The sequence below is a fragment of the Chiloscyllium plagiosum genome, unplaced genomic scaffold, assembly GCF_037043375.1.
Source record: "Chiloscyllium plagiosum isolate Xiang-an unplaced genomic scaffold, Cpla_swu_hap1 HiC_scaffold_48, whole genome shotgun sequence".
Lineage (NCBI taxonomy): Eukaryota > Metazoa > Chordata > Chondrichthyes > Orectolobiformes > Hemiscylliidae > Chiloscyllium > Chiloscyllium plagiosum.
In genome coordinates, this window is record NW_028270186.1 from 51,181,757 (window position 1) to 51,205,593 (window position 23,837).

General features: G+C 42.8%; 1 long non-coding RNA gene across 4 annotated transcripts in view; it reads left to right on the forward strand.

Annotated features, from left to right (window-relative positions):
* LOC148135950 (uncharacterized) overlaps window positions 1-10,018 on the forward strand; it is a 52,614-nt gene extending 42,596 nt beyond the window's left edge. For 3 of the 4 annotated variants that reach the window (XR_015754817.1, XR_015754816.1, XR_015754818.1), the window contains exon 4: window positions 8,645-10,018. This is a non-coding gene — a long non-coding RNA (uncharacterized LOC148135950). Of the gene's footprint in view, window positions 1-6,217; window positions 6,444-8,644 lie in introns of those variants that run through there. The other variant, XR_015754819.1, reaches the window with a different exon arrangement.
* The last annotated feature ends 13,819 nt before the right edge of the window (window positions 10,019-23,837 follow it).

Genomic DNA, 23,837 nt, shown 5'->3' on the forward strand with positions numbered 1-23,837 from the left:
GTTAGAAAGGCTATGTCAATATACAATAACTGGCCACTTAGAAACACGTGATAAAAGCAAATTTGTTTTTGAGCCTGTTGGGTTTAATTGTTGTTGTGAATATAAATGGCCGAATTGTAAGGGTGTAGGAGGGGTGGAGTGGTAGAGGGGATATGGTGTATTTGAATTATCAGAAGCCTTTATGCAAGTTTCAATAAGGTCTAAAGAGTAATAGGGCCCCTTAAAGATCAATAAGATCACCCATATGTGGCACCAGAGGAGATGGTTGAGGTATTAGACAAAATAATCTATTCAGTATTTACTGTGGCGAAAGACATGGAAGCTCGGGAACTTTGGGAAATAAATAGCGATGTCTTGGAAAGTATCCTCAACAAAGAAGAGCAAGTGCTGGAATCTGAAAACAAATAAAGGTAGATCAATCCTCAGTAGCTCATTACGTCAATCCTAGAATATTGTGGGAAGCTAGGGAAGAGATTGCAGTTCCCTTACAGAGATATTGATATTATCAACACACACAGTTGGATGTTGGAAGACTGAAGGGCAGCTAATGCTGTTCCATCACTTAAGGGCTGCAGGGAAAAAGGCAGGAAATTACAGCCCCGTGAGCCCAGTGATGGGGAAGTTGTTGGAGAAGATTCTGAGAGAAAGGAGCTCCTTACATTTACAAAGACAAGGGCTGATTCGAGATGGTCAGCAGGGCTTTGTGAGTGGGAAACCCTGTTTCTCAAACCGGATTGACTCTTCGAGGAGGTGGCCAAGAGATAGATGAAGGCAGAGCAGTAAATGTTGTCCACATGGACTTTACCATCTAGTCAAGAGGAAGAAGGAAGCTTGCTTAAGGTTGAGGAAGCAAGGATCACACAGGGCTCCAAAGGAGGAACAAGAGGATGTTCAGAGTGAGGATAAGGCCAATCTGGGATAGTGGAAGGAACTTGTGCCTGGAGTCACAGGAGGTAGGGGAGACCCTTAATGAATACTATGCCTCAGGATTCCAGGATGAGAAGGGTCTTGTCGTTTGTGAGGACAGCGTGAAACAGGCTGATGTACGTGAACAGGCGGATGTTACGAAGGAGGATGTGCTGCAAATTTTGTAAAAGATAAGGATAGACAAGTCGCTGAACCAGACTGGATGTGTCCAAAATTACTACAGGAACCGAGGGAATGGATTGCTGAGCCCCTGGTGACGACCTTTGCATCCTCACTGTCCACTAGAGTCGGATCAGATGATTGGAGGCAGGAAAATATTATTCTCTTGTTCAGGAAAGGGAATAGGGATAATCCTGGGAATTGCACACCTGTCAGTCTTATGTCTGTGGTGTGCAGATTATTGGAGAGGACTCTGGGAGACAGGATTTATTATTCATTGGGAAACCGTAGTTTGATTAGAGATAGTCAGCATGGCTTTGTAAGGGGCAGGTCATGCCTCACAAATCTATGGCTCATTCAGAAAGTACGGAGGCATGGGGTACAGGGAAACCTGTCTGTCTGGATACACGATTACTGGCCCACAGAAGATAGTGGGTGATGATAGATGGAAATAATTCATCTTGGCACTTAGTGACCAGTGGTTTTCTGCAGGGAGAGGTTCCAGGACCTCTGCTCTTTGTGAGTTTATGAATGACTTGGATGTGTGAGTTCAAGAGTCGGTTAGTAAGTTTCCCAATGATACAACGGTTGGTAGAGTGGCTGATAGTGTGGAGGGCTGTTGTAGGCTGCAACAGGACATTGTGAGGATGCAGAGCTGGGCTGAGAAATGGCAGATGGAGTTCAATCTGGGAAAAGTGTGAAGTCATTCATTTTGAAGATTGAATGTGAATACAGAATGCAGGGTTAAAGGTAGAATTCTTGGCAGTGTGGAGGAACAGAAGGATTTTGGGTTCCAAGTCCCTAGATCCTCAAAGTTGCCACCCAAGCTGATAGGCTTGTTAAGAATGAATATATTGTGTGGGATGTCATTAGTTTGGGGATTGAATTTTAAAGCCGTGAGGTTATGCTGCAGCTCTATAGAGTCCTGGTTAGACCCCACTTGGAATATCGTGTTCAGTTCTGGTCCCTTCATTACAGGAAGGATATGGAAGCTTTAGAGAGGTTATAGAGGAGATTTACCAGGATGCTACTGTACTGGATAGCATGTCTTATGAAGAAAGGTTGAGGGAGCTAAGGCTTTTCTCATTGGCATGAAGAAGGGTGAGGGGCGACTTGGCAGAGGTGAACAAGGTGGTGACAGTCATAGATAGAGTGAATAGAGAGATTTTTTTTTACCCTGACACAAATAGCTATTACAAGGGGTTATAATTTTCGGGTGATTAGAGGATAGTTAAGGGGAGATTTCAGAGGTAGATTCGTAACATACAGAGTGGTGGCTGAGTGGAATGCACCGCCAGTGGGGGCAGTAAAATTAGATGCATTAGGCACATGGATGATAATAAAATGAAGGGAATGGAAGTTAGAGTCATTGAGATGTACAACATGGAAACAGACCCTTCGGTTCAACCTGTCCATGCTGACCAGATATCCCAACCCAATTTATTCTCACCTGCCAGCACCCAGCCCATATCCCTTCAAACCCCTCCTATTCAATATATCCATCCAAATACCTCTTAAATGTTGCAATTGTACCAGCTTCCGACACCTCCTCTGGCAGCTCATTCCATACACGTTCCATCCTCTGCGTGAAAAAGTTGCCCCTTAGGTCTCTTTCATATGTTTTCCCTCTCATCCTAAACCTATGCCCTCTAGTTCTGGACTTCCAAACCCCAGGGAAAAGACTTTGTCTATTTACCCTATCCATGCCCCTCATAATTTTGCAAACTTCTATAAGGTCACCCTTCAGTCTCTGATGTTCCAGGGAAAACAGCCCCAGGCTGTTCAGCCTCTCCCTGTAGCTCAAATTCTCCAACCCTGGCAACATCCTTTTAATTTTTTTCTGAACCCTTTCAGGTTTCCCAACATCTTTCCGATAGTAAGGAGACCAAAATTGCATGCAGAATTACACCATTGGCCTACCCAATATGCTGTACAGTCGCAACATGACCTCCCAACTCCTGTACTCAATACTCAGGCCAATAAAGGAAAACATACCAAACGCCACCTTCACTATCCTATCTACCTGCGACTCCACTTTCAAGGTGCTATGAACCTGCATGCCAAGGTCTCTTGGTTCAGCAGGACTCCCGGATTTATCTGAATTAAACTCTATTTGCCACTTTTTTATTGTACGGTCGGATAAAAGATTGGCATATTATCACGGCCGAAGGGTCTTGTGCTGTACTGTTCTGTGTTTTACGTTCTGTATGGTAAACTGGCTAACAAACCCAGATCTGTGTAAAAGGATATGGAGGAGCAAATCAACTGGACAGAAAATTGGGCTTGATGGGAGGAAACAGAGGGTGATGGAAGACATGTTGTTTTTCTGACTGGAGGCATGTGACCACCAGTGCAGTGGGCCCACTGTTGTTTGTCATTTGGAAAAATGGTTTGGAGGGGAATATTGGTTTCCTGATAAGTAAGTTTTTTGGGTGACACTGAAATTGTTGGTAATGTGGACAGTGAAAAGCGTTATATAAGATACAACAGGATGAACAGTACTGCTGGGATAGTGGGCTGAAGAATAGCAGATGGAGTTTAATTAGATAAATGTGAAGTGTGCCATTTTGGTGATACAAACCAGGGTGGGATTTGTACAGTTAATATTCATGCCCTGGATAGTGTTATCAGTCAGTGACCCAGGGATACAGGTCCACAGTTCTTTGAAAGTGGTGTCACAGGTAGCCAGGCTGGTGAGGCAGGCATTTGCCATGGTTACCTTCATTGGTTAGAACACTGAGAGTAGGAGTTGGGATGTCATGTCGTGGTGGACATTGGTGAGACCACCATAAAAGCATTGTTGATCAGTGGGAAGAACTCATCTGGTTCACTGACCTCCTCTTGTGTAGAACATATGACATTCTAACCTTGTCTGACTAACATGTGACTCCAGACCCATTGCAATCTGGCTAACTCTGAGCAGTCCTCTGGGTAATTAGCAGTGACACCCACATCCCATGACTGAATAAATAAAAGTACATATGTCCCTCCCTACCTCAGCAAACCCCTCCAGCTGCAGCAATCCATACAGGCTTTGTAACACCGTTCAGGCCCTGGCCACTCTCTGTAACACTCTTACCACCTCCGGCACCTTCACCTCTCCCTGTTCCTATTGTGACATTAAACCTTGACACTGATTCCCTTTCCCACTGCCCAACCCCTGCTAGCAGACCCTTTGCAATCCCTTTAACACTTACTCCTAAAACACTCTCACTTCAGGATTTTAAGTACTTTTTGGTGATCTTCTAAGCCTCATAATCTAGTATGATACATTTTGTCCTGAATGAGGGGCCAGTGGGAATTTCTTGCTGAGTTTTGGTCTGTTTCAATGGAATGTCCTTTTGTTGAGTGATTTACACTGTTCCTTCAAATGTTTTCCACTGTTCATTTACAGGCACATATTGCAGTCTGTTTAGCCTGTTTACCATGGTCAGTTCTCCTCTCAAACCCATGTAATTCGCTGTTTTTCTTTCTAGTTGTAGCTTGTCCTCCCTATAATTCACTTTAAAACTTTATATTTCTTTAAACTGCACTTTATCACAATTTCCCGGAGGATCTCTCCAGGTGACATTACTCATTCATTAAGTTTCATCACACAACGGTCGCTAAGAGATAGTTATGTCCCTAGCCAGTTGCACAATCTGTCATTAAAAAAAACGAAAAAATTCTCTGAACTCCTCTTCCAATTTCGCTCTTCCAGTATGATTGTCCCACACTTTGTGAATATTGATGTTTCCCAAAATTATCACAGTATTTGGTAAAAAATTTCAATGAGTTCCTGTTTAATGCAGTGATGAGCAATGAAATGTTGTTCGGTGGCTAAAACTGTTCTGCTGCTTGTGTCCTTGGTAAATAGTAGCCATAATTTACATTCAGACTGACTCTACTTCATGATCTGAGGTCAAATGCTTTCTCTGAAATGCCTTTGTTATCCTTTATTGTTAGTGTTACCCATTTTACCTGAGTTTCTGCAAGGTTGTGATCCATTGAATATTTCTGTCCACCTTTTTATCGCCCTGTAGCCACGTCTCTCTGGTGTCTAAATCTTTTATCTCGTTGTCACAAATCCATCTATCTTATTGAAGAGACATTATCCATTCCTTAAAAAAACCATAATTTACTCTTTCCCACAATTTCCTGTCACAAGCCGATTTCCTGATGTATAGTTTTAATTAAACTCTGTCCCATCCTGTTCCTTTCTGCTTGTCTTCAGTCACATTCCCATGGTACTCCCATACTTCACCTTTTCTCTTTGCATTTGGAAAGCCCCTTTCACCTGAACCCTATCCCTGCATCCTCTCTGTCAGTTTACAACCCTGTCCATAAACCTACCGACATGATTGCCAGGACACTGCTCCCAGCACGGTTCCAGTGGGACCATCCTAATGGATTAATTTTTAAACCAGGTATGAGATGTGGGTGTTTCTGGCTGACCAGCATTTTATGCCCAGCCTTAGCTGCCTTCGAGCTGAGTAACTTGCTCGACCATTTCAGAGGGTAATTGAGAGGCAAAAACTTTGCTTGGGGGTATGTCGTGCAGACCACACGAGGATGAGCAGATGTCGTTATCTAAAGGACAAGTGTTTGGGTTTTTTATACATCAACAATGGTTTCATATTTATTTATGGATTGTTATTTACTATTTTTAAAATTATTGATTTCAAATTCCACCATTTCTGATGATGGGATTCAAACCCACTTCCCCTGAATATTAGCTGAGTTTTTGAACACATGCTCTAGCAGTAATACCACTCGGCCATCACTTCGCCTGCTCAGTAGTTGCTCATCCCTGAACACTGATACCAGGGCATCATGAAGCTAAACCCATTCTTCCAACATGACTCTATGATCCTGACATCTCCCTGCATGCTGCTGATATCACTCAGTGTCTCTCCACGTGGTATCCCCCACTGCGTGGGTATAATTGCTTCCTCTGTCAGTGCCTCCCACTCTTGCAGTTACTCCAGATCCTGAGCCAACAGAATTCTCAACCCCAGAGAGACGCAACAGCACAGGCCAGGGATGGAGTGGGATTTTCCAGATATCTATGGGGCTCATTTCCATTCTCCATGTGTAACCCTCACTGCATCAGTCTAATGTTCCATTCTGTCTATTTCTCTGTGTCCTGTAGGTACTCAGGAAGTTCCTGATTCAATAGACTTCCCAATTGCTGAGTCTCATCCAACACCACTGAAGTAACACCACTGAAGTATCACCACCTCAATGTGCAAATGGTGTATGACCCTGCACTGAGCGTCACATTGTTCACAACTCTGTTAGAAGCTACAAAGCCTTACTTCTGAAAGAGTTAGCCATTCCCAATAGCTTCTGCCCTCCATAGAGAACACCAGTCTACCTTCTCAGAGATGAAAGATGCTTCCTTGAGACTTCACATCAAACATTTGTCTTCTCTCGTCACCGTCACCAAACGTATCAATTGTGTACTATTAGCAATGGAGCCAGGAGGAACAACATGGAGCAGTGTATCCGTGTAGTCTCTCCTATTCATTGGTTTGTCATGTTGGGGCATCTATAACATCCTCCTATTTCTGTACAAGCGGCTTGAGGGGCAGAATGGCCACCTCCTGGTATCAGTGTAGAAGCTCAATGGCCTGATGAGGCAATCCCTTGTTCCTGTTTAACAGCTCAATGTGTTTGACTGGGCTCCTTCTCTTCCTATGTAATAGGCAGGAGGGATTAAATGGGCTATTATTATCCAGTAGTATTCATGGACTGAATGAACTCCTCACATTTCTGTGAAGCGAGCTTGAGGTGCTGAATGAGCTCTTCCCTTTACTGTCGTAATGCATAGTGTCCAGCAGTACTGTTACATGAATGTTACCGACTTTTTAACAGCACAATCATGAATAATGCCCAGGTCTTGCTGAATATGGACACAGGTGCTGAGGGACGACACATAATTCTGAACATTGTGTGATCTCCATTGACTTTCCCCACTTCTGAGCTTATGATGGGGGGGGAGCGGAAGACATTGAGGAGAAACTGAGAAGGCTTGGGCTGTGGATTAACCGCAGAGATGTCCCGGGACTGAGGTGGTGGATGTCCAAGAACCACAGCCATCTTCTTTGTACTGAATCACTCGAACTGGTGGGGAGATTTCTCCTAATATCCATTAAGTTCCATTTTCTTCAGGTTCATTGATACCATCATCAGTCAAATACTGCCTTGTTATCAGGGCCAGTCATTCTTTCCTAGTGTTCATATATTTAGTTGATGTCAAAAGGTCACGCTGTATGTGTGCGATGTGTTTTCTCTTCACAGAGGGGAGTGACCATCGGCACGTCCCTTTTCCAAAGAGGTAGGGGATATAGATTACTGAGATATTTGAATGACAGGGATGTATGGACGTTTGACACGTTAGGCCCTGCGGGATTTGGGGCCGAGAGCAGATCAGCCATGACCCTATTAAAGGGAAAGGCAGGCTGTAGGAGCCAAATGACATATCCTGCTACTAATGTTCTTGTATTCTGTTATTGGAAGTTTCATCGTTGTTATTTTTCTGGAAGGGCTGCGAAGGATTGTTGAAGTCAAAGAGACCAGAGGATTTTGTGATCACTATCTGGATACGGTTTGGGGGCATTATTCACTTTGAATCTAGGTCTACAACATGATCAATAAATGGAACCAGGGGAACATCTGTAAAGAGAGAGGAGGGGACTGTTCCACAGTAACACCCACTCTTTTCGCAAGAACGTTTTCCAATGCACACCAAATCATGTCTGACTGTATTCAAGGGCTGAATGGTCACCTCGGTTTCTGTGCACCAGGTAGTAGGAGCAAGTGGTCTCCAACTGCTCTTGAGTAGCAGGTTGAGGGATTGAATAGAATGGGGCAAATTAGAACTGAGAAACAGGTGTGGGTCCCTGCCCCAGCAGGAACTAAGATTGTGACTGATCAGGTTGCGGTTCCAATCCCACGTTCCCAACTGCAGATCATTATCTTTGAGTCACTTTTCTGTCAAATATTTAACTAACACATCTTTGAGTAAATGCAAACACACAGGTACCACAAATCTGTGGGACCGACAATTTGCACACAAATGGCCTTTTGAGTATTCGTCCTTATCCCTGTAACTACCAAGTTTAGAGAGTCATTGTTTCTTTTTCTAGTCCCACTCCTCTAGAGATCACGACAAATTATCAGTGTAAGTGTGTGATATTGAAAATGATATCCATCTCAGACTGGGTCAGGTTCAGCATTAGGAACAAGTCAGATCAGTCTAATCTAAAAATGTCTAATCTAAAACCAAAGCATCGTTACTCGAATTGCAATGGATACATAAATGATATACAATTTTGACATTGACAATATGTACATCAACATTTATTTTCTATAAATCTGAGACATAGAAACACACAAACACACACACACACACACACACACACACACACGTCTGAAGGCAGAAGAGAAAAAAATGCAACAGTACAGAATCTGAGATCGGAAGAGCATTGTCCAAACAACACTTAATTTCATGACAAAAGCAAATCTGAAAATGTTTCAATTGTTATTCTGCGTCTGAAGTTATTCTGCCTTATAGAAGCTGCTAGCACTGGGGTTTCTTCCTGGAACAGTTGGATTTGGCTGAATTCCCTTTGCTGCAGTCAGTGGAGAGATCCCAATGAATCCTCAGCAGGAACCCTCAAAGAGCGTAGAAGATGGCTGATTGGTTTTCAGCTCTCATATGTTGCTGTAGAGAAGTACAAGTAGAGATGGAGCAATGGCTGTTTGCTTCTTCGACAGGTTACATTTTTCTCTCTCTCTGATCTGGAACATGCAATAATGTGACCCGAACACCAACCTGGTCTATATCAGGTCTGGTTGAACATTTCCCTGATTGCACGACTCCATCCCTGTTATCTGCACCATTTTGAAATGATTTGTAATTTATAATTTGAAGGCATGTTTATATGTGTCCGCCTAATTTCTTTATAAGGCAATGCTCAGACTACATCGGATATTTTGTGTGTGGTAATGAAACCCTAAACTGAAAGAAAAAACATGCAACTGGTTTAGAAGCTTTTTACAAATGTTTCACTTTACTCTTTGCTAGAATGAAGGCCAGATGGAATCATAGCTTCATACAGCAAGGAAACAGACCTTTCAGTCCAGCTAATCTGCACCGACTAGATATTCAATCTGATATAGTACCATCCATACAGTAAAACATACCGATGATCATACCCAATTGCCTTTGCACGAAACAGCATTATTCGCTACACTTTCCTAATCACTTGCTGAATCTGCTGACTAGCTTTATGTGGCTCATGCACCAGGACGTCCACATCTCTCTATACCAATGAGTTCATTGATGTTTCTCCATTTAAGTAGGTTACTGTTATTTTATCTTTTCAACACAACACTGACTTCCCTATACCGACATTATACTGTTTTCTGCCAAAGATTTGTTCATGTCTGTACCCCATTGCAGAGTCTCCATGTCCAGTTAAATGACTATCTAGATGAATGAGCTAATTGAGCTCCAAGCCAATCAGTCCTCTCATCCAAGTCATTGGTTTAGATTTTAAATAGTTGATAATCTCACTCTGATCCCTGAGACACTCCACCAAGTTACAACTTTACAACCTGAAAATAATCATCTATCCCGAATGTTTATTCCCACATAGTTAACTGGGTTTCCCTTATTGCTGGGCAGAAGGCTGGAAAGGTTGGATGGCCTCATCTTACACTGTGTAATGTACCTAGCGGGCTGAATGACTTCAATCTATTCTTGCATAAATCCATAGAGGGCAGAATGGTCTCCTCCTGTCTCATTATAATTATGCTGACTGGCTGAATGAGGTCTTTCTTTACCCCTGTAAGATTACGGAGCGCTTGAGAGAACAACAGATGGGTTAGAAGCAACAGCTGGCCATTCAGCCCCTCGCACTTGCTGCACCATTTAGAATGTGTATTATTGATGTGATTGTAACTAAACATCCCCTTCCTGTTTGTTCCTAATAAATATGGATTATCTTGTTCATCAAAGATCTATGGAACTCGACCTTGAGTGTTTTCAGTAACCCAGTCTTCACTGCTCCTTGGGCACGAGAACACTACAGATCACACAACCCGAAAGAGAAACAAACATCCCTGTCTCAGTCAGAAATGGGAATGCCCTTATTCTAAACATGTGTTCTCCTCAAACCAATCACCACCCTTTTGATACATGAGGAGTCGACAATTAGGAACAGATATCAACCACACAGCCCCTCAAACCTGTCCACATTCCTATTAACTCTCCAAAATCAAATCCGTAGCCAATTCAGCCTCCACTGGCCTCGTGGAAAGACAATCCCAGGCACCACAAGATCAAATGAGCAATGAACCCTGCAGCAGAATTAGACCATTCAGCCCATCTTGTCAGCCACGGCATTTGATCGCTGCTAAATTATTTCTGAATCCCATTCCCCTGCCTTCTCCGACTGACCATTGACAACTAATTAATTAAAAAAAACATGTTTCTGTATTAAAGACAGTGTGTGCCTGTATGTAGGGTTATGTCCATCTGTATGTATGTAAATGTCCATATCTACGTGCGTATCTCTGTGTGCATGTGTTATGTGCGTTAGCGTCAGTATCTCAGTTTGTGTGTATGTCTGTCTGCATCGCTATGCATTGTTTTTGAAGTAAATAGATTGAAATTGGAAACAAAGCCTCCCTCCCCCTCGGTCTCTGTCTGTCCTGTTGTTCATAGAGTTCACAGAATCGCTACAGTGTGGAAACAGGCCCTTTGGCCCAGCGCATCCACACTGACACAATTCCCTACTATCCTACGTTTACCCCTGATTAACGCCCTTAACTAACACATCCCTGGGCACTATGGACAATTTAGCATGGACAATTCACCTAATATCCACATCGTTGGACTGTGGGTGGAAACCAGAGCACCCGGTGGAAACCCAGGCAAACACGGCGAGAATGTGAAACTCCACACAGACAGTCGCCCGAGGGTGGAATCGAGCCTGGGTGCCTGGCACCGTGAGGCACCAGTGCAAACCACTGAGTTTTATGATTAGATTCTTATAATACCTCCCTCTGCTGGCCTGCCCACACCACTGCATCAGTGACACTGTTTTTAACTCTCTGAGAAGATAAAATTCCTTTGCTGTGAATCTTCCAAATTGCACAGCCGTTTGATTTTTCAAATAATATCATTGGAAGCACAGAACAGTTTTGTCTAATACTAACCAATGTTGTATCTGCGTCATTACCAACACCCCTGGGCCTTTTTCGGGACTTTTCAATAATTTCTCGCATAAATTTTAAGCATTGCAAGTCACAGAATGAGAAATAAATTCACCTCATCTCCTGACAAAATGGTTCACTCAGGGGTGAGCATTTCCATTCTAACAGGCCCAAGCATATTTGCAACCCTCCAGCTACCAGCATTGTTTGTGTGTGTTGTGGTGGGGGGAGGTGTATGTGTTGAAGGTGCTGTCAGTTTGGATGGTGATGTGAGCTGCTGCCCTCTCTCCCACCCAGACTGAACCTTCGAAGGTTATCACCCTCTGCCGCTGTCACTGAAGTAGGATGGGGAGGCTAGGTGAGGGAGAGATTGTGTCATTTTAAACTCCACAGACACTGTCAGACCTGCACCTATGTATAGATACTCACAGAGTCAAATGCAGACACACAGGTAAATTGGGCGTGGGGGTGGGGTGTAGAGATGGATATCGGGCACTTCACCACCCGGCTTCACTCTTTCAATCCTATTCCGAGCTGTTTCTCCTGGAATAGGAGACAGTGTAGGTGGGGGCGGCGTGGAAGGTGGTGACATGTCCAGAGGGAGTCAGTCAACAGTGTTGTATCCATGTGGCTCTAATAGTTAAGGAGCTATAGTAGAGGGGAAAGAGAGTGAGAGAGAGAGAGAGGGGGGAATGTGCTGCGTGCTGGGTGGTGGTCCCCCTCTGTACTAGACTATCCAGCAGGACCCCCGTGCCCCTCTCGTCAAACCATGGTATAATTGCCCCTTATCTGCCATGCTTAGGGTAAATTGTGCGGGGCAGCTCTAACCTGAGAAAGCTCAACCATGTGCTATTGGTCTTTTAAAGATGGCACCTGTGTCAAGGATCACGGAATACCAAGGGGCATGCGGATGATGGTGAGTACCTCCAAACTTGATGGGTGGGAGAATCGGGCTGGTATTGAAGGAGAGGGATACCATGGGGTTGGATGGGTAGCGAATGAGGTGAGTCCGATAAAATAGCACCAGGAAACTAGCTCAAACTTGTGCAGACAATCCCTCCGTCACACTCAATGAAAATGGCACTGAGACAAATTATTTTTAGATTGAAACCAATGAGACGAAGACACTGTTGACCCCAATCCTAGTTACAACGCTGCAGCTGCTTGACCAATGCTCTCCATCACAGAGAAGGAGCTAAATGTCACCTTACCCTTGGGACATAAGGCAGTGGGGAGGCGGTGGTTGAGGTATCAGTGGGGGAACACTTTATGGCAAGTCATCATAAGACTATCAGTTTTAAAATAGAGATGGGAAGAGATGAAGCAGGTCTAAAATTTCAAGTTCTACATTGTTGAAAACCAATTTTGATGATATTAACTAAGAATTTTCCAAATACGACTGGGACAGATATTCGCAGAGAAAGGGGTTCAGTTGAGAAGTGAGAAGCCTTCAAAAATAAGATGTCAGGAGTACAGAGACATTATGTCCCGGTTAGGGTGAAGGGTAAGGCTGGTACGTGTAAGGAATGCTGGAGGGTTAGAGAAATTGAGGTTCTGGTCACAGATAAAAGGGAAGCATGTGTCAGGTATAGACAACAGGAATTGAGGGTTTTTTCTTAATTCATTCACACGATGAGGGCGTCCCTGGCCAGGCAAGCATCTATTACCCGTTCCTAATTTCCCAGAGGGCAGTTAGCAGTTAACCACATTGCTGTGGGTCTGGAGTCACTTGTAGGCCAGACCAGGTAAGGATGGCAGTTTGTTTCCTTAAAAGGTGTCAGTGAACCAGATGGATTTTTCCAACAATCGGAATGGTCATCATTAGCCTCTTAATTCATGATTTAAAGTGAATCACTAGAAGATTCTGAAGGCAACAAGAGTATACTTAAGAGAGAAATTGGGAGCATAAAAAGGGGACATGTGATAACTTTGGTAAATAGAGTTAAGGAGAATCCAAAGAATTTCTACAAATACGTCAAGTACAAAAGAGTAACTGTGGAGCGAATAGGACATCCTTAAAGATCAGCAAGACTGCCCATGTGCAGAACCACAGGAAATGGGGGAGACACTGGACGAATATACAGGAGGATATGGAAGCTAGAGAACTTGGGAAATAAGTAGTGACATCTAGGAAAGTGTCTGCATTTCAGCGGAACTGCTTGAGGTCTTAAAACATGCAAAGGGTGGAAAATGTCCTGGCTTTTATTGGATGTACGCTAGAACTCTGTGGGAAGATATGGAAGTGATTGCTGGGCCCCTTGCTATCATCAATAGCCACAGGTAAAGTGCCGGAAGACTGGAGGTTGGGTAACGTGGTGCCACTACTTAAAGGATTTAGAAGGGCAATACGGAAAAGCTAGTGAGCCTGACGTCAGTGGTGGGTAAGTTGTTGGAAGGGCTTATGAGTCATCGGATTTTCACGCATTTTGAAAGGTAACGACTGATTAGGGACAGCCAACATAACTTTGTTCAAGGAATGTTGTGTATCACTGTTATGACAGATTTTTTTCAAGAAGCGATTAAAAAGATTAATTAAGATAGAGTGGTGTACATTGTCGATATGGACTTCAGTAAGGCGCTGAATTACATTGTGCGTGGTCATCTGTTTAACAAGGTTGGTTCATTTGGATGCAAAACTAGTTCAAAGGTAGGAGGCAGAGGGTGGTGGTAGAGAATTGCAATATCCTGGAAAAGGTTTGCATTGCTCCCATGTTGTGCAGATAGGCCTGTTTATGGAATATACCTCTAGCACAGCCTCCACAGCTCTCCTTCCCAGCCGCTACCTTACCACAGTTTATAGTGTCTGGGCTGGTTCTCCGAAGCAGATTCAGGATTTGAGGCAATGGACCATTCCAGCATATCTGGAAATGTCTTTATTCTTTGTTGCATTCTTGTGAATTGACCAACTGTTGTCTCATTTATCCAATTATTCCAATCCCTCCATCTCCTTATTCATATTTTCAGCAAGTTATCAGTTAATTAATGATTTGTTATTTTTTTCTGTACCTTTCCCTGGCCTTAGTTTTTGACTCCGTCCTGTATCGATTTCTGGCATTGTGAAGCTCAGAAACAGTGAAAAGGTGTGTTTCAGGCTGTTGTTCTCTTCCCGATGTGTCCCATGTGGTTCTCCATGGACGGGTGTTCCAGCAGCTTTGACTCGCGTGTTTGAAACTTGATATGAGCCTGGTCACGGAACACCTGTTTGTATCTCTCAGTTGATCGTGCAGTCAGTAACACGAGGAAAATTCTGGAGAATAAAGAAACAGGTATCTAACTTGGAGCGGAGGGGCTTCTGATTGACTCCTGTTATTGAAAAGCTAGTGGGGTGGCTGGGGATGGTTTGCTGGAGGTTGTGCTATGAGCTGCGTCAGACATTCAGGGAAACCTTAGGATTTGCTGACCCAACTCTGGGTGGAGCATGGGGACTGTAGTTACTGCATCTGGGTGTGCAACATGAACAACAAATGGAGCAGAGGCTGAACAGAAGTGAAGGTCTGGAACCACGCAGTGAGTGTGAGGGGAGAAAGGGATTTGCTGTATCTGTCTGTGTTTTCGCCTGGACAAGCACATACTCTCACTCTCCCCGTTACATACACTGATGCACACTCTCCCTATCTGCTCCACACACACTCTCCCTCTCCCTCTCTCACATGCACACACGTGCACTCCATTCTGTCACATGCAAGCACTCTCTCCCTCCCCCACCCACACACACACACTCTTCCTCACTCTCTCTCACGTACATAGAGTGCCTCTCTCCCCGCTTCACACAAACACACCCCTCTCTCCTACATACGCACACACACATGTATGCACATATTAATCTGCGGGGTGAATTTGCATTTGTCATTTGTATTTGCAGATGCATTTTATTTTATTCCAAAAACATAGAATTTGTAGATAGTCAGTCAATGTGATATTTTACAAACTCCTACTTTGTAAATAAAACCAGTCTGACTCCAGATCAAGTCACAGACAGCGTCCAAACAAGGTCTCACGCTTAGAATACATTCTCTGACCGCAAGTGTTACTTCATTTACTTGAAGGTATTTTCAGGAGTGACTTGAAATAAATTCTGCTATTTGCATATTAATTAATCAAATTTGAATCTCTATTCTAACTGATTAAGTATTTAAGAGCCATCTTAGGTGTGTACAATTCATGTACATAAGTTGTACAACCCTTTGATCTTCTCTTATAACTTATGTGTTTAAGGACTTCCTCTCTCTTACACCTGATAAAGGAGCAGCGCAAGGAAACCTTGTGTTTCCAAATAAACCCATTGGACTCTAACCTGGTGTCGTTTGATTTTTGACCTTGTCCAAACCAGTCCAAAAGCAGCGACTCCATATCATGGTTTTTACTGGTCAGCTAATCCTCTCCCCTGGCAAGTAAATTGTTCCTAACCCCATGTGGCCTTGTCTTCCATATTAATATTTTGCCAGGCTCGTTATGCTCTAATGTCTGGAAGTCCAGATATAATACATCTATAGGATCCCCATTATCCAACTAGCTTTTTATGTTTTATTTAATGAAAGTTACTCAAATCATTCAAGCATGATTTCTCCTGTGTATAACTATGTCGACTCTGCTGGATTGTGTTTTGATTTTGGAAATCTCCTGTTATTAATTCCTTCATAACAGTTTCTAAAAATTTGTCTTCAATCCCAATAGTTTTCTCACTACGTTTCATTCCCCAGTGAAGCGGATTATTCGCAGTCCTTCCCTTTCGATAACCTCTATGTTCACTTTCACAATTCCTGTGTAACAGGCATAAGGCTGTAAAAGATCTGCTCGAATTGCTGTGTAAGAGGCATGAGTGGCTGATTGGACTCATTCTGTTTCTGCTTTACACACCCGCTTTGATGAATGTCCTCCTGTTGTTTCGACATTATTGTCTAAATGGACTTGCATGCCCTGCTCCTGTTTCTGATCAAGCCGCTCAAGTTCTCAATGTCCACCTCCTGTTGATCAATGACAGGTTTAGGGTCTTATGGAATCTTCCTGGTCAAATGTCACTTTTCAAGGGCTGAAATATTTAGGAAAGTTGTGTTGCCCACACTGGTTGGCTCAGTGGTTAGCACTGCTGCCTCACTGTACCAGAGATCTCAGTTCAATTTCAGTCTCCAGTTTCCTCCCACTGCTCCCAAGATGCGCAAGTTAGGTGGATTGGCCAAGCTAAATTACCCATAATGTCCGGGGATGTGGAGGCTAGGGGCATCAGTCTTGGAAAACGCCAGATTATAAAGACTGGGTGGGGATAGGATGGGATAGTCTTCGGAGATTCAGTGTGGAGTCGATGGGCCAAATGGCCTGCTTCCACACTGCAGGAATTTTATGATTAACACCTTTGTTGCAGAAATCAGTTGTGGGAACAATCTTTGATTTTAATTCAATTATCCTTTCCTCAGTGAGGAGATTACATCTGTGTGCACTACTCCAGATGTGATCTCACTAAGACACTGTACAGCAGCAGCAACACTTTACCAGCCTGCTGTAAGATTCCCACAAAGGTTAGAGCAGTCTCAGCTCTCTGAGAATTACACAGCATTGTTGAAAGGTCGTTGTCCTCTCTACTCCACCAGCATAACGGCAGATCTGGTGATAACGTCACAATGACACTTGAGAAGAACAGGTAAGGTGTGGCAAGATGATATCAATGTTAAGATATGCCTCATCAAACATCTCACCTGAATCTTCCAAGAACCTCGCCAGAGCCCATGTCACGCAGATTCCACAGAATCTGGTGCGGGGAGCTCAGAAACAGCAAAGAGAAGCAAACATTTATTATAGTTATATATCAAAGTCAAAATTGTGGTGAAAATGTTGTGTAGGGTCCAAAACCGGAAATTAGATATATAACTTTGTGGGTACGGCAGTAATAATGGGCAGCTTCAAATTGCATCTAAAGAGTGTTAACCCAAGGGAATGTTAATGCTGGGAAAATGGATTTCAAAAGAGTCTATGAGATGGGTTGCTTTAACGATATATTGTACACTGAGCTAGAGATCAGGTTGTTCTGGAATTGATGATGCGTGATCAGAACAGCTAATTGAAGACTTTGTTGTAAAAGAGATTTTTGGAATAGTGACCTTAATATTTTGAATTTAAGTGACATCTTAATAAAAAACAGTTTTTTTTCTTATATTAATGGTACATGCCTGAGTCATGCAAGCCATTAAGTTGCGAGGATAAAGTTGGCTTCAGTGAATTTGAAAAGTACATTAAAATGATTTAATGAAAGACAGGCAATGTATTTTATTTATACAAACACTGTAAGGTCTGTAAGGACATTCTCGAGATTAATGCTTCAGATGGCAAGATTGTCTGATCAGGGAACACTGTCTGTGTCCCAGAGAGGTTCAGAGAATGAGAGGTGATCGAAATTAAACTTAAAAAAACTCGCACAAAGTGGAGTGACGAACATGGGCATTGACAAGGGAGAGCAATATTAGCGAGAATCCCAAGATATTCCACAAGGACATCAGCAGTGTAGAATAACCAGGGAATAGTTAGGGCCCATTATACACCGAGGGAGCAATCTGTGTTTGAAGCTGGAGAAGATTGCTAGATTGTGACATGATAGCTTCACATCTTTTAATTGGGAAAAGAAGGAGACAGGTACATATTTCAAGAAGACTGGACTGGGAAGCTCTAGAGCAGATTGATATAAGATATGAGCAGGAAATGATTGTTTTGGCTGGTATAAAATTTGACGAGTCGCCAGGTCTGGAAGAGTTGTATCATAGCTGCAATGGGAGACAAGGGAGGAAATGCCCTGACTCAAATGTTTAAGTAGAACCTAGTAACAGGGGAATTGGCAGAGTAATAGAGAGCACCCTTTACAGGAAAGGTTGGTGCAGGTAGACCAGGAAACTATAGATCAGTGAGTATCAGATCAGTGTCAGGGAAACTATTGGGCAAACAGGGAAGGAGACAATTGATCTTCACTGAGAGAGGTAATGTTTGATCAGAGATCGGCAGCATGAAGTTATGAGAGGGTGGTTATGCCGAACAAATTTTTAATTTTTTTTCCAGGAGGTCATTTATATGATTTCTTTTTGAGCAACACCTTTGACAAAGCCTAACGTGCAAAACTGATAAAGAAAGTACAATATCATGGTATCAAGGGTAAGTAGACAAATGATATTCAAATTGTCTTAGAGGCAGGAGAAAGAGGGTGGTGGGAGAAGGATGTTTGTGTGACTGGAGACCAGTGACCACTGATGTAGCCCAGGAATCAATGCTGTAATCCTTATTATTTATGTTATTCATAAATGATGCAGATGTGAATGTGGAGACAGTGGGGTGTGTGTGATAAATCAGTGTATCTTTCACACAATGATTGGCCGGGTAGTTGGCAGTGAGGTGGAAGGCCTTATGTTACAGGAAGATAGCGATGGAATGGTCAGGTGAGCAGATCAATAGCAGATGGAATGCAACCCTGATAAATATGAGGTGATGCGTTTTGGGAGAAGGAATCAGACAGGGGAGTACTCAATGAATGTCAGCCCACGAGGAAGCTCAGAGTGTGCTTCTCCACACATCCCTGAATGTGACTGGACAGGGTAATAGTTGAGTTAAGAAGGCATTGGGAATAGTAAATAGACTTTACTCATCGGAACATCAATTATGAGAGCTATACAGGACTTTAGTTCGGCCAAGGTAGAATACTGTTTGGAGTTCTGGGAGCCACATTACAGGGAGGATGTGGTTCCACTGGACGGGGTGCAGAGGAGAGTCACAAGTATGTTTCCTAGGTTGGAGCATGTCACCTCTGGAGAGAAGCTGGAAAAGCTTGGTTTGTTTACTTTGGAGCAGAGAAGACTGAGGGGTGTGTGATTCAGAAGGATAAGATTACGAGGGACATGGACAGAGTGGATAGACAGCAGCTGTTCCTTTTAATCAAAAGGGCAAAACCAGGGAAACACACTTTTCAAGTGAAGGGTCTCAGGATTTGAGGATCGTTTTTCATCCAGAGGGTGTTGGGTTCTGGAATATACTTCCTGAGAGGGGAGCTGTTATGATAACCACATAACAGCTAAATAGTACTTGGACGAGCTCTTGAAGTTACATAACATTCCCAGCTACAGGCCTCATGTAGAGAGCGTGGGATGAGTGTAGACCATGTTATATGTCTGACGGTATAAAGACTATGCTCCTCTGATTGTATGGTGTGGACTTGAATTGATGGGTTCTGAAGAGAATATTAACAAGAATTTTAAGGGTGAACTGTCAATGGAAAAGTTTAGAGAAAACAAGTACAGCTTCGGTACAGCCTGAACCCAGAGGAAAGAGAATACAGAACAGGGCAATAGTGGAACTATGAAGCAAATACTTCATTTCTGTCTTCACAGAAGGAAACAAACCAAATAAATCAAATCTTGCCAGGAAGACTGGAAAGCGTAAGTCTCGAGAGAAAAAGAATGAAATTAGAAATGAATGCTTTGGGAGAAATTATTGGGACTGAAAGTATGTTTGAATTTAGAATACAGATGGAAGGTGAGAAGATAAAGTACAAGACCAGGGTCCTGAGCTGAAACAGATTAGACACCAATAGGATGAGGGAGGAGAGGCTAAGGTTGGCTGGAAGCAAAGACTTTAACGTGGAACCATTGATGAACAGTAGTTGGCTTTCAAAGCAGTTTTGTTTTGCAAATGGGCAGAAACAGCATATAACAGTGAAATGGAAGGACTGTAGGAAAAGCGATCTGCCATGGATGTCTCATGAAATGCAGGAGGCTATCAAAATAAATAAATGTAATAAATAATGGCAAAGACCAGTGGGAAACTAGACGTTTGGGAAAGTTATAAAGGTTAAAAGAAAGCAACAAAAAAAAACCTGTCAAGAAACATAAAAGTACGTGTATCTGTGAGTTGCCAGAGGATGTCGTGGAGGCTGGTACAATTGAAACATTGAAGAGGCATTTGGATGGGTATATGAATAGGAAGGGTTTGGAGGGATATGGGCCCGGGTGCTGGCAGTTGGGACTAGATTGGGTTGGGATATCTGGTCGGCATGAACTGGTTGGATCGAAGGATCTGTTTCAATGCTGTACATCTCTATGACTCTATGCCTCTATAAGATAGATAGATTACGAGAGCAAACTACCTCATAATGTAGAGACAGATATGAAAAGATTCTAAAAATAAATAAAGTGAAAAGAATGGCTAAGGTAAAAATTGGTCCTTTAGAGGGCGAGAAGGGTTATTTAGTGAGGAAGTGGCCGAGGAATTGAATCGATATTTAATTGGTCTCACAGTGAAGGACACTAATAAGATGCCAGAATTGTCAAAGAGAGGAAGACCGGTGAGTATCTGGAAACAGCCATTCCCATGACAGAGGTAGTGTTGGGCAAGTTCATGGATCTAAAGTTAGATAAGTCGCGTGGCCCTGATGGAATGCATCCCAGAGTGCTAACAGAGGTGGTCGAAGAAATAGCAAATACATTTGTTTTCTAAATTCACTGGACTCTGGTACAGTTCCAGCAAGGTAGAAAACAGGAAATCAGACGCCACTATTTAGAAAGGGTAGAAAAAAGTGGTAATTACAGACCAGTTAGCCTAACAAGTATATTGGGGAAAATACTTAAAGCTGTAATCAAGGAAAAAATAGAAATGCATCTAGATAGAAATTGTCCCATTTGACAGGCACAGCATCAGTTCATGAAAGGAAGGTCATAATTAACCAATTTACTGGAAAGCTATGAAGACATTATGACCAAGGGGACCCAGTAGAATTGGTGTAAGGAGATTTTAAAAAGTCACTCGATACAGAGCCGCCATAAAAGCTGCTGCATAAGGTAAAGATGTGTGGCATTACGGGTACTATATTCACATGGGTAGAGGATTGGTTAACTAACAGGAAGCAGAGATTGGGAATAAATGAGTGAGTTTCTGGTTGCTGATCAGTGACTAATTCTGTGTCTCTGGAACCGCAATTATTTACAGCTGAGACGGACGATTTGGAGTTGGTGACCATGTGTAATATCTCAAAGATTGTAGATGATCCGGAAATGAGTGGCAGAGCAAATGTGCAGAGGACTGATAAACTTTACAAAGCGACAAAAATAGTTAATTGTGAGTGGGCAAAGGTCCGGCAGAAGGAGTGCAATTATACTAAATGTGATTTCATCCATTTTGGTGGGAATAACAGTAAAAGAAAAGCCATCAATTGAATGGTAAAAATGCAGCATGCGTCTGTGCAGAGGGAGCTGGGTGTCCTTGTGCATGAATCGCAGAGGTTGTTCTGCAGGTGCAGCAGGTAATTAACAAGGCAAATGGAATTGTGTTCTTCATTGAAAATAGGATTGAGTTTAAACACAGGAACGTTATGTTCTGCTGTACAGGGTGCTGGGAGGTCACACCTGTAACACTGTGTGCAGATTTGGTCTCCCTACTTGAGAAAGTATGTCATGGCACTGCAGTGGATGCAGAGGAGTTCGCTAGGTTGGTGCCAGAGTTGAGGAAGTTGGCTTATGAGGAGAGACTAAGTAGACTATAATTATATGTTGATTGGAATTTTAAGGAATGAGGGATAATCTGGTAGAAACAGGTATAACTATGAGAGGAATAGATAAGAAAAAAATAGAGAGGATGTTTCCAGTAGAAGATGAGAATAGGACAAGAGGACAAAATCTCAAAATTATTTAGAGCAGATTTAGGACTGAATTAAGAAGGAACTTCTTGACCAAGAAGGTTGTGAATCTGTGGAATTCCGGCCCACTGAAATAGTTGAAGCTTTATCATTGAATGCCTTTCAATGTCAGATAATTTTTTTTGCAGTAAAGGAACAAAGGGATATGGTGAATGTGCGGGTAAGTGGAGCTGAGGCTATGGAATGATCAGCCATGATCTTATTGATGCTCGTAGTTCTTATGTAATGGTTCAACATGAAATGGAAATCATATTTAAGAAACTGACTGGTTGATACATACGGAGAAGCAATGGATGCAATGCATTTGGATTTTCAGAAGGATCTTGGTAAAGACGCTGGCAAATGTTACAGTATTCGTGTTAAAATATGAAAATGGTTTTAGAATAGGAGAGCTAGCAGGAAACAATTAACAGGAATAAAACATTGTGTTTTGAAGTACAAGGATGATTGAGTGTCGCAGGGATTGAGTCTTGGGCCCCAGCGATTCCCAATGCTTGTCAAACGTTTAGTTCAGGTACTCCAATTCAATATTTCACAACCTGCCGACAGCACTAAACGAGGTTGGAAAGTAAGTGGGTGAGGAGGATGTACAAAAAATTCCAAGGTGGTTGAGACAAGTGGAGTGAATGGGCAAATGCATGGCACATGGAGGATAATGGGTTGGGTGTGACGGTAGGTACTTTTGTGGGTATAGTAGAACAGCAAACTATCATTTGAAAAGAGATTAGTTGAAACATGTTGATCTTTAAAGGGATTAATGTTCTTTCTTTGTTTCTTCTCTGCAGACCTCCAATGCAGAGCAGTGAGTTCTGAACCTAGAAGTCAGTACTGTGAATGGCATTGGCACGCGCCCACTGTACACAGACCCACCAAGTAGGTAGCTGTAACATCGAAAAAAAATTATATCTCCTTGTACACCAGTCACTGAAAGCAATATTGTAGGAGCAGTAAGCAGTTAGGAAGATAAATGATGTGTCAACCTTTATTTCAGGGAATTTTGAGTACAGGAGTAAGGGTATCTCACAGCAATTGTACAGGGCCTTGGTGAGATCCCATCTCAAACATTGTGCTGCATTGTGTGCAGTTTTGGTTTCCTTACTTAATAAAAGACAAACCTGACATTGAGGAATTACAGTGAAGGATGACCAGACTGATCTCTAGGATGACAGGCTTGTTTTGGTAGCAGAGTTTTGGGTGATTGGACCTGTATTCTATGGGCTTAAGGAAAATGAGTGAAGATTTCTGTGACGTATATAAAACTCTGACAGGGCGAGACAGGTTGGAAGCAGGGATGGCAATTCTCCTGGCTGGGACGTCTAAAATAATGGACCAGAGTATTCGGCATGGGCAGATCACTCTGCATTGAGATAAGAATAAATGTCTGTACTCCGAACCTGGTGAACGTGGGGCTTTCTCTCCCACATAAGGGAAAACGTCCTGAGGATGCCAGGGCATTAAATATAAAAAGGATTTCCGGACACTAAATGGATCAGGAGACAGTTGGAGTACAGCTATCACATGCATTCAGATGTTAGGAAGGAGATCTCTGCAGTGTCAACAGGACTGTTGACAAACAGTCATATTTACAAATGAGAGGGACCGTATTGTTGAAGAGGAGTTTGTGAAACGGACTAGCTAGAAAAGATACTTGTTAGGAAGGAAGATGTGTTGGACATTTTGAACAACGTGAGGATCGATAAGTCCCCCGTCCTGACGGGATATATCCCAGGATTATGTGGGAAGCACGAGAGGAAATTGCAGAACCGTTGGCAATAATCATTTCGTCTTCACCGTCAACAAGGGTGGTACCAGGGGACTAGAGAGTGGCGAATGTTGTGCCCCTGTTCAAAACAGGGAATAGGGATAACCCCGGGAATTACAGGCCAGT